An 8,206-nucleotide genomic window follows, 5' to 3' on the forward strand; every position below is an offset into this window, starting at 1 on the left:
GCAGGCCATGCATCCGCCACAGTTGCCAGAACAACCTGGGACATCTTCCAATGCAAGCTCAACTAGGACCAGCCCCGTGCGTAGGTCTGGCCGGAACCTGCGCAGATCGGACAGGGGTGCACCTGGTGCTGGAAGAGGGGGAGGGCTGTAGGTACAGCCAGACATACTGGTCCCATGTGGACTAATGGTGCACGCCAGTGCACACCATGTGTGGGGAAGTCAAGGGGGGAGGAGGAGGGGGGAGAGGGTGTGTGGGGGAGTTGAGGGGGGAGAGGGTGTGTGGGGGAGTTGAGGGGGAGGGGGGAGAGGGTGTGTGGGGGAGTTGAGGGGGGAGGGTGTGTGGGGGAGTTGAGGGGGAGGGGGGAGAGGGCGTGTGGGGGAGTTGAGGGGGGAGGGGGAGAGGGTGTGTGGGGTGGAGGGCTTGTGCGCTTTGTTATATTTCTTTAATACACCTGTTGGGAAATCATAATTCACATGTGCGGACATTGCTTATTGTGTACGTGTGCTTTATTGGTGAACAGTCTAGAGTGTCCATGTTTCTGACACACCCAGTGCCCTGAGTGCCACCTCCATGTCACACTCCCCGTCCATGTGTGCTAGAAACATTGGTTGATCAGAGTCTGATGCATGGGACGTCCCTCCTGTGCATTGCTGTCTCCCTGAAGTGCAGCCCCATCTCCACCCCCCTCATCCTCATCGTCAGGTGGTAGCAGTTCAGCATCAGGGGGCAGAGGCACATTCTGTCTGATGCACATATTGTGTAGCATGACACATGCCATGACGATCTTGGCCACCTTCTCATGGCCGTACAGGAGTGCCCCACCAGACCTGCTGAGGCAGCGAAACCGTGCCTTCAAGAGGCCAAATGTCTGCTCAATCACCACACCGGTACGTGTATGCGCACAATTGTAGTCCTCCTCGTGTCTGTTCTGTGGGTTCCGGACTGGGGTAAGGATCCACCTCTTCAAGGGATAGCCTGCATCTCCTGCAAGTGGGCAACAATGTATATGCGTAAGTCATCACATCATATGGGACCTGTATCAATGACACCATAGCATGCATTTATTTCCTGATTGCAAGCACATGTCTATGCATGAATGGAGACACACGATGTGACTGCTATGTGTGTATTCCTCTTATGGACAGGTGTGCGTGCCATCGTCTAGTGGGCACAGTGGGGTTCTATTCCTTGTGAGTGCTCATGCACTGTGTTAGTCCACGCCGGTTGTTCCCATGATCTGGCTGATGTGCAGTCATGTGTATGCTTTCATCCTGTCACCGTTGATGGCAGCCTCATGATGATCTCACTATGCACAACAAATGGTGACATGCACTTTTGTTGGACCTCTGTGTCAGTGTAGTGGTGTATTAAAGTATTTGGCCCTCAAGTTACTCCTTTGTACGCAGTAATGAAGGACTGTCCTTTCTGTTGATGGTATTTGGTGCTGTGTATTGGCCATACTAATTGCTTGTAGCTGAATTGTGTTGCAGGGGATACGGTCTGATTGAGTACAGTGCACATGTTGATGGCTATGGAATGGTTGTAAGACTGCATCATTTACATGTTAGGGCAGCTTACATCTTGCATTATGTGGTCAGGTGTCGTGTCCGGTCTGGCCTGCTTTGGGGTATGAGCATGGTCCATTCTCTCAGGCACTCGCAGCCAGGTGAAGTATGCATCTCTCCCCCCCATCTCAGCCAGGTGAAGTATGCATCTCTCCCTCCCCACATCTCAGCCAGGTGAAGTATGCGTTTCTCTCCCCCATCTCAGCCAGGTGAAGTATGCATTTCTCCCCCCCATCTCAGCCAGGTGAAGTATGCATCTCTCCCCCCCATCTCAACCAGGTGAAGTATGCATCTCTCCCCCCCCATCTCAGCCAGGTGAAGTATGCAACTCTCCCCCCCATCTCAGCCAGGTGAAGTATGCATCTCTCCCCCCATCTCAGCCAGGTGAAGTATGCATCTCTCCCCCACCTACCCACATCGCATTTCCATGAGCCTAACATGCAACTCACAGAGAAACCAGGATCTCTGCCCTGCATGTCGCACCATGTAGCGTGGTCCAGACGGTACAGGGTGTGGATCTGCTCAGGGGTTAGGTTGTATGGACTGGCTCTGATGCGAGAGATTGGGGGCTGCCTGCGTGGTACCACTGGCTGCACTGGTGGGGCATGCTGGGCCTGCCTAACCCTCATTCTCCTCCTGTGTCTCCTCTGTGCTGCCTGTTGTTGTTGTTGGTGTTGTTGTTGTTGCTGGAGTTCCACTGCAATCATGTCCTCCAGCCCGAGCATTGCTAGTAGTATGGGAATCATTTTGGTGTGTGACTGGGTGTGGGAAGGGGTGGGGTGTGCTCCTTTTGTGCTTGCCCAGTCTATATTTCCTCCACCTGTGCTGATTGTGTGCACCTGCGGCAGTTGGGAACACTGCGCATGGCCGTTTACGGGTGGTCAGCGATGCCGGTATTTTGTCCATGCCGGTAAGGTACTTTTCGGCCTTCAGTAGGCCGTTATTTGCATGGCCGCCTGACTTGTGATGTCCTCTTGTTTACGCCATGCCGGTATTGCCGACATGAAGGGTCGTGTGCCCGCTCCCATGCCGCTATTAGAGGCACCGTTAATTACTGTGCTGCTAATAGCGGATTGGTGGGTCATAATCGTCCGGGACGTAATGAGGCCCATTGACTATGTTGATATGCTGCAGGTCTGTAACGGATATAGGTCTATGATAGTGGTAGTGTGCCCCTTCTCAAGATGGATTGAAGCTGGTCCATGCATACATCCTGATGCCACTTGCGCTGTGAAGTTTTCAGTTCGAGAAGTATTTCCCAGATGGGGAGAATGTGAGGTACTGAGGTCAGATAATGGACCTCATTTTGTGAATGATGTATTCAGACAGATTAGCTTATTGCTTAATATTAAACATAAGTTCTCTTCTGCGTATCACCTCCAAGCGAATGAGATATGTGAGAGACTCAATGGTCTTCTCAAGGAAAGGATAGCAAAGCTAAAATTAACACTGAAGAAGGGGTGGCTGCATTGCCTGCCCCTTGCATTATATGCATTGAAAAATCAGCCTGGCTCTGACCACCACCTCACACCCCACAAACTAGTTACAGGGAGGCAGATGAGAATGCCTATGACTCCTCCATCGAGGACTATGAGTGATGCCCAGACAATTGCATAACAGTTAGGAAATTAGTTACGTGAGTATTTAACATGGATGACTGCTAGTATCTCTGTCATTTCAGATCAACTCAAGCGGAAGTGGTGTCGGTCTCAGAACACAGATGAAGACGATACAGCAACCGGACTTAAAAAGCTATGAGCATCATTACGAGTTTGCTGGTAAAATAAGTAAATTACCGGCATGCCGGTGCTACCGTGTCTGTGTAGCACTGCTGCCAGAATCTACAGCAGATTCGGAGTCAGCGTGCATGCACATTCTGGCATGCCTGAAACGGTAGCACCAGCATGCCAGTAACGGCTCCAAAACCCCCGATAGCGGCATAGTCAATTACCGGCACCGGAAACAACATTATCGTGCCGGAATGGGAAATGCACCAGCAGCCATCTTTAGAATCACAATCTACTTCAATCGTCATCCGACAGGAGTGCAACTGCTATACCAAGTGTACATCGGCACTGAGGACAATGACATCTACACGAAGCACCGTCCATCGCCGCAAACCCCACTTCAGTGAGCAGTAGCTCAATGTGCTAGCTGACACACTAGTGGTGCATGCCGATGTGGTGTTTGGAGCTGAGCACAATTAAGGAAGAAGGCGATATGGGAGGAAGTGGCCACCAAAGTGTCTGCAGTGGGGACAACACCACGGACAGTCAGAGACTGTCATAAGAGTTGGGATGACTTACATCTCCGGGTCCGTAACCTCCTCGCCACAGAGTGCAGCAGGGGCTGGCCACAGGAGGTCGTACGCCATCCCCCATAAAACCTCAGCCATGGGAGGAGACCTGCAGCACCGTCCTCCACATTGAAAGCATCGAGGGAGTAGGAGATGCGGAGATGGGAGCAGTGTCATCTGATGATGCCGGTGAGTGGCCATAACTTAAATCCCAAAGTCACATCACACACATTGCATCCCCAATGCCAATGGTTAAGTCCAAATGATAATGACAAGTCAGTGCCACCAGATCCCTGCTGTCTTGTGACCCACCAACAGCCACATTGCACGCAAGTAAGTACCTGCCAGGAAGACAGGCAACAAACCCCACTGACACACCCCACATGTCCCCTGTAATGCACACGCAAGAGCCATCTACATGCACAGACACACATCACTATCCAACAGCTGCCATCACCACCGAGCCACCACATGGCCCAATCCACCTCATGGCAAGATGCACACATCAATGACACCAGTCGCACATCTGACACACCCACCATGTCCATACCCGCAGAGCCTACATCAATGCATCAACGCACACAATAGGAACACATCACATTGACAATCAAACCCCACATGGCACACAGCCCCTGTGGCATGGCCACAACACCCAAGCCACCAGACACCAGTACCCCAGCCAACAGACACAGCACACTCCATGGCCGTACCACAAGGATGCCTCCACACTGCATCCCCCACACATTCCTGTGTGCACCATGCCAGGCCCTCCAACATGTGCATGACAATGCATATGACTCACAATGTATTAGCATTGATGTCAGATGGATGCACACCCATTACTAATGCCCTGCCTCACTGTTCCTCACAGGCACCTCATCTCACAGCGAGGGTGAACTAGCCACCACACCACGTTCCACCGCTGCACGTCGATGCCGACGCAAAACTACTGACTCCAACCAGGTGGCAGTCACCTCCACGGCAAGACACGAGCGTGCCACAGCATTTACTGCACAGCCCCATCCCCACCACCAGAAAACACAGGCTGCCCAGCAGCCACAGCACCCACCAACACCTGACAGCACAGAGCCCCGGCAGTCAACCACTAAACCTGCCAGCAAGGCCCCCCTTCAGTTGACCACAACACCTGCCAGCGAGGCCCTCCGTCAGTCAACCACAACACCTGCCAGCAAGGTCCACCGTCCATCGACCACAACACCTGCCAGCAAGGTCCCCTGTCAGTCAACCACGACACCTGTCAGCGAGGTATTCCGTCAGTCGACCACAACACCTGCCAGCAAGGCCCCCCGTCAGTCAACCACAACACCTGCGGCTAAGTGGGCATATCAGGTGGAAGAGCCTGAATCACCAGTGCCCAGCGAGCCAGAGGAGGCACAATCAACAGTGCCCAACGAGCCAGAGGAGGCACAATCACCAGAGCTCAGCGAACCGGAGGAGGCACAATCACCAGTGCCCAGCGAGCCAAAGGAGACACAATCACCAGTGTCCACCAACATGAGAGACAAGCACCAAAGGCCGGGGACATCACCCCCAACCATCCTGAAATTCAGGCTGGCCTGCATTGCAGGTTTTCCCTCCTTGGAGGGATGGGCACCCTGCCGGGGGTCCATGGGACCGCCGCTTCACTTGAGGACTGTAGTCCAACAAGGAAAACAGGCGGCCAAGGGTATGACCATAACCCACGACCAACCTGAAGCTCTGGCTAGGCTGCGCTACAGCCCTACACTCGGAGAAGGGATGGATGGGGACCCTGCTGAGGCTCCCTGGGACCACTGGTGAACTTGGGGGCAGTCGACCAACAAGGGAGAGGGGCGCCCAAGGTCAGAAACATCAACCCCGACCAACCTAGACCTCTGGCTGGTCTGCGCTACAGCTTTCCCCTCAGGAAGGAATGGGGACCATGCCGGGGCTCCCTGCAACTACTGCTGAACTTGGGGGACGAAAGACCTGCATGGGAGACGGGCACCCAAGGCCAGCAACATCACCCCTCACTGTCCTGGACCTCTGGTTGGCCTGCGTTCCAGCTTTGCCCCCTGGGAAAGGATGGGACCCTGGCAGGGCTCACTGGGACCACTGATGGACTTGGACGACACAAATGGTGACCATTCTAATAAAAGGAAAGCGCTCCATACCAAGTGTGCATTGCATGCTGAGAAGAAATGAACATCTGCATTAGTAGCGCAAACATGTTTCAGAAAGTGGTGGTCATTATGTTTACAAAAGTTTTTTTCATACAAAGCAGCCAACATCATCTATTCAGGGCACACCCATCATTGCCCACATTACCTCCCCAATACCCATTCCCACCCATACCACTGACACTCCAGCCACAGTCCCTCCCACCATAGTAACCATCCACCCCCACATTACAAAGCATAAAAAGAAAAGCACATGTCGTACTACTCACATAAGTCAGCGAAAGCTTTCGACTAGCCACAACTGCAAAGGAAACAAAAAATAATTACAATCTGTACTCAGCCCACCAATAACACATCCAAACTTTCAGGCTGCTATCTGCAAACTTTTCTATTCCTTCAACCAGATACATGGCACATCCCAGTATTCTACCACCACGGAAGGGTGAACTGCACACTGATAGCAAATTTGAATAAGACCAATGGGCATATGGAAACCCTCAACACAAAGTAAATATTGTGCAGATGGCATAGTGGCAAACTGCCCTCCCAGGGGAACAGCACTGTTCAGCTGGTATGGAGGGCAATGTGTGGCCTGCCCCTGCACGTGTGTGCCAGGCCAACACAATAACTCCCCCCAAGCACCCACTCCGGCTCACACCAACAATCCACCCCCTGCTAAATATACAATGCTGAAAAAACGCTAATTCCATACTTACATAACAAAGGAGAAGCTTGAACTGTACAAGACCTGTAAACGGAAAAAAACACATTTATTATCAGTGTCAGCCCAGCAAAAACCAACCCACTTTGCCATGCTCCCATCTTCAACTTCCGCTACTGAGCATCGGGGGGTAGTCACAACGTTAATTCCTTCACAACGCCCAATGCACACTTACTATGGTGCTCACTTCCCCTGTCTGAATACTGTGCACAGGAAGTAAGCAGCACACCAATGTGCCGTGCCATTGCTAGGCACAGATCCAGCAATCCTCACCCAGCAATGCACTAGTTTTCCTTGCAAAGCAGCCAGTCCCCTTCCATTCATCATAATCCCTGTGTCTAGTGTGCCCTCTAACCCCTCAAATTCCAGCGTACTTTCTCAAATAAAATTGTATTGTTTTGCCCCTTTGCCATGGGGCAGATGGGCACATTAGTGTGCCCATCTGCCCCCAGGGTGGCCCAAGCTCACTGCCCCATGCCTTGGAGGGCCTGTGCCAAGTTTTCTACTGGGCCTCTCCCCTCCAACCCCAAATGGATGGAGGGGGCATGTCACAAGATGTGGTGAGGCCCGGGGCAAAACATTTGGTGAGGCCCCCTTACAATATTTTGCACTGGGCCAGCGGCAGCACCTACGCAAACAGGACACTCGAGAAATCTGTCCTTGAGTTTGAGTGCAGATTCCCAAATATGGTTTATTACTACAAATGCAAATCAAATAGAGCAAACTTAGATTTCTCTACTGAAGAAAGGTTTATGGCAGACTAACTTTTGTATCATATGCATAAATATATATAGGATGACATGAGCTCTCTGCTCTGCCACCTCCAACTCTCTGTGGGTCAGTCACATTTCCCAGCAAATATTTGGGGGCAGATCTCCTTCTTCAGCTGGGGCCTCCCTCTGGAAACAGCCTTCCTGCCTTTCTGAAGCTTGAGCAGAACCATCTCCGGTTCAAGAAGCAACTCAAGACCTTTCTCTTTGCTTCAGCCTTCTCTCTTCTTCTCCCTTGCTGATCACCTCCTGACCCATGCACTGCTTAACCTCTGAATTCGTGCCCAGGTCCCTGCCTGTCCAGTTACAATCCCGCACTGCCTCTTGGCTCCTCTGCAATTGTGGTCTGTATCTGTAACCCTGCAGTCCCCTCTCTTGCAATTATTCTCCACCCTTTGGCTGCACTTATGAGTACCCACGATTGCCACCTGTTGGCTGCAGTCTTGTTTCTCCTTTCTTCCTGCACTTTTCCATCCTACCCCACCCTCTACACTTCTCCCCTTCCCCCTTCCCTGCTCTTGCACGATCTGAATGACACAAGGCCTAGTAAGATCAGTGTTTTGTCCTCCTTTTTTGTTTCCCCTCCTTGCCTTGTCGCACCTAGAAACACTTGTGTACAGGCGCATTATAAATGCCATATCATATCATTAAGGAGCCACCTGCCCCTATGTGCGCATTAAAACACACATGATAC

General features: G+C 52.0%; 1 long non-coding RNA gene across 1 annotated transcript; it reads right to left on the reverse strand.

Moving 5' to 3' along the window:
- Positions 1 to 516: 516 nt before the first annotated feature.
- Positions 517 to 6,813, reverse strand: LOC138565978 (uncharacterized). Its single transcript, XR_011301752.1, has 3 exons — positions 6,738 to 6,813; positions 6,291 to 6,322; positions 517 to 985 (listed from the first exon to the last, which is right to left on the reverse strand). It is a non-coding gene; the product is annotated as an uncharacterized lncRNA (long non-coding RNA).
- Positions 6,814 to 8,206: the final 1,393 nt, after the last annotated feature.

The sequence above is a fragment of the Ambystoma mexicanum genome, chromosome 2p (genome assembly GCF_040938575.1).
Source record: "Ambystoma mexicanum isolate Mex_15411 chromosome 2p, UKY_AmexF1_1, whole genome shotgun sequence".
Classification (NCBI taxonomy): Eukaryota; Metazoa; Chordata; class Amphibia; order Caudata; family Ambystomatidae; genus Ambystoma; species Ambystoma mexicanum.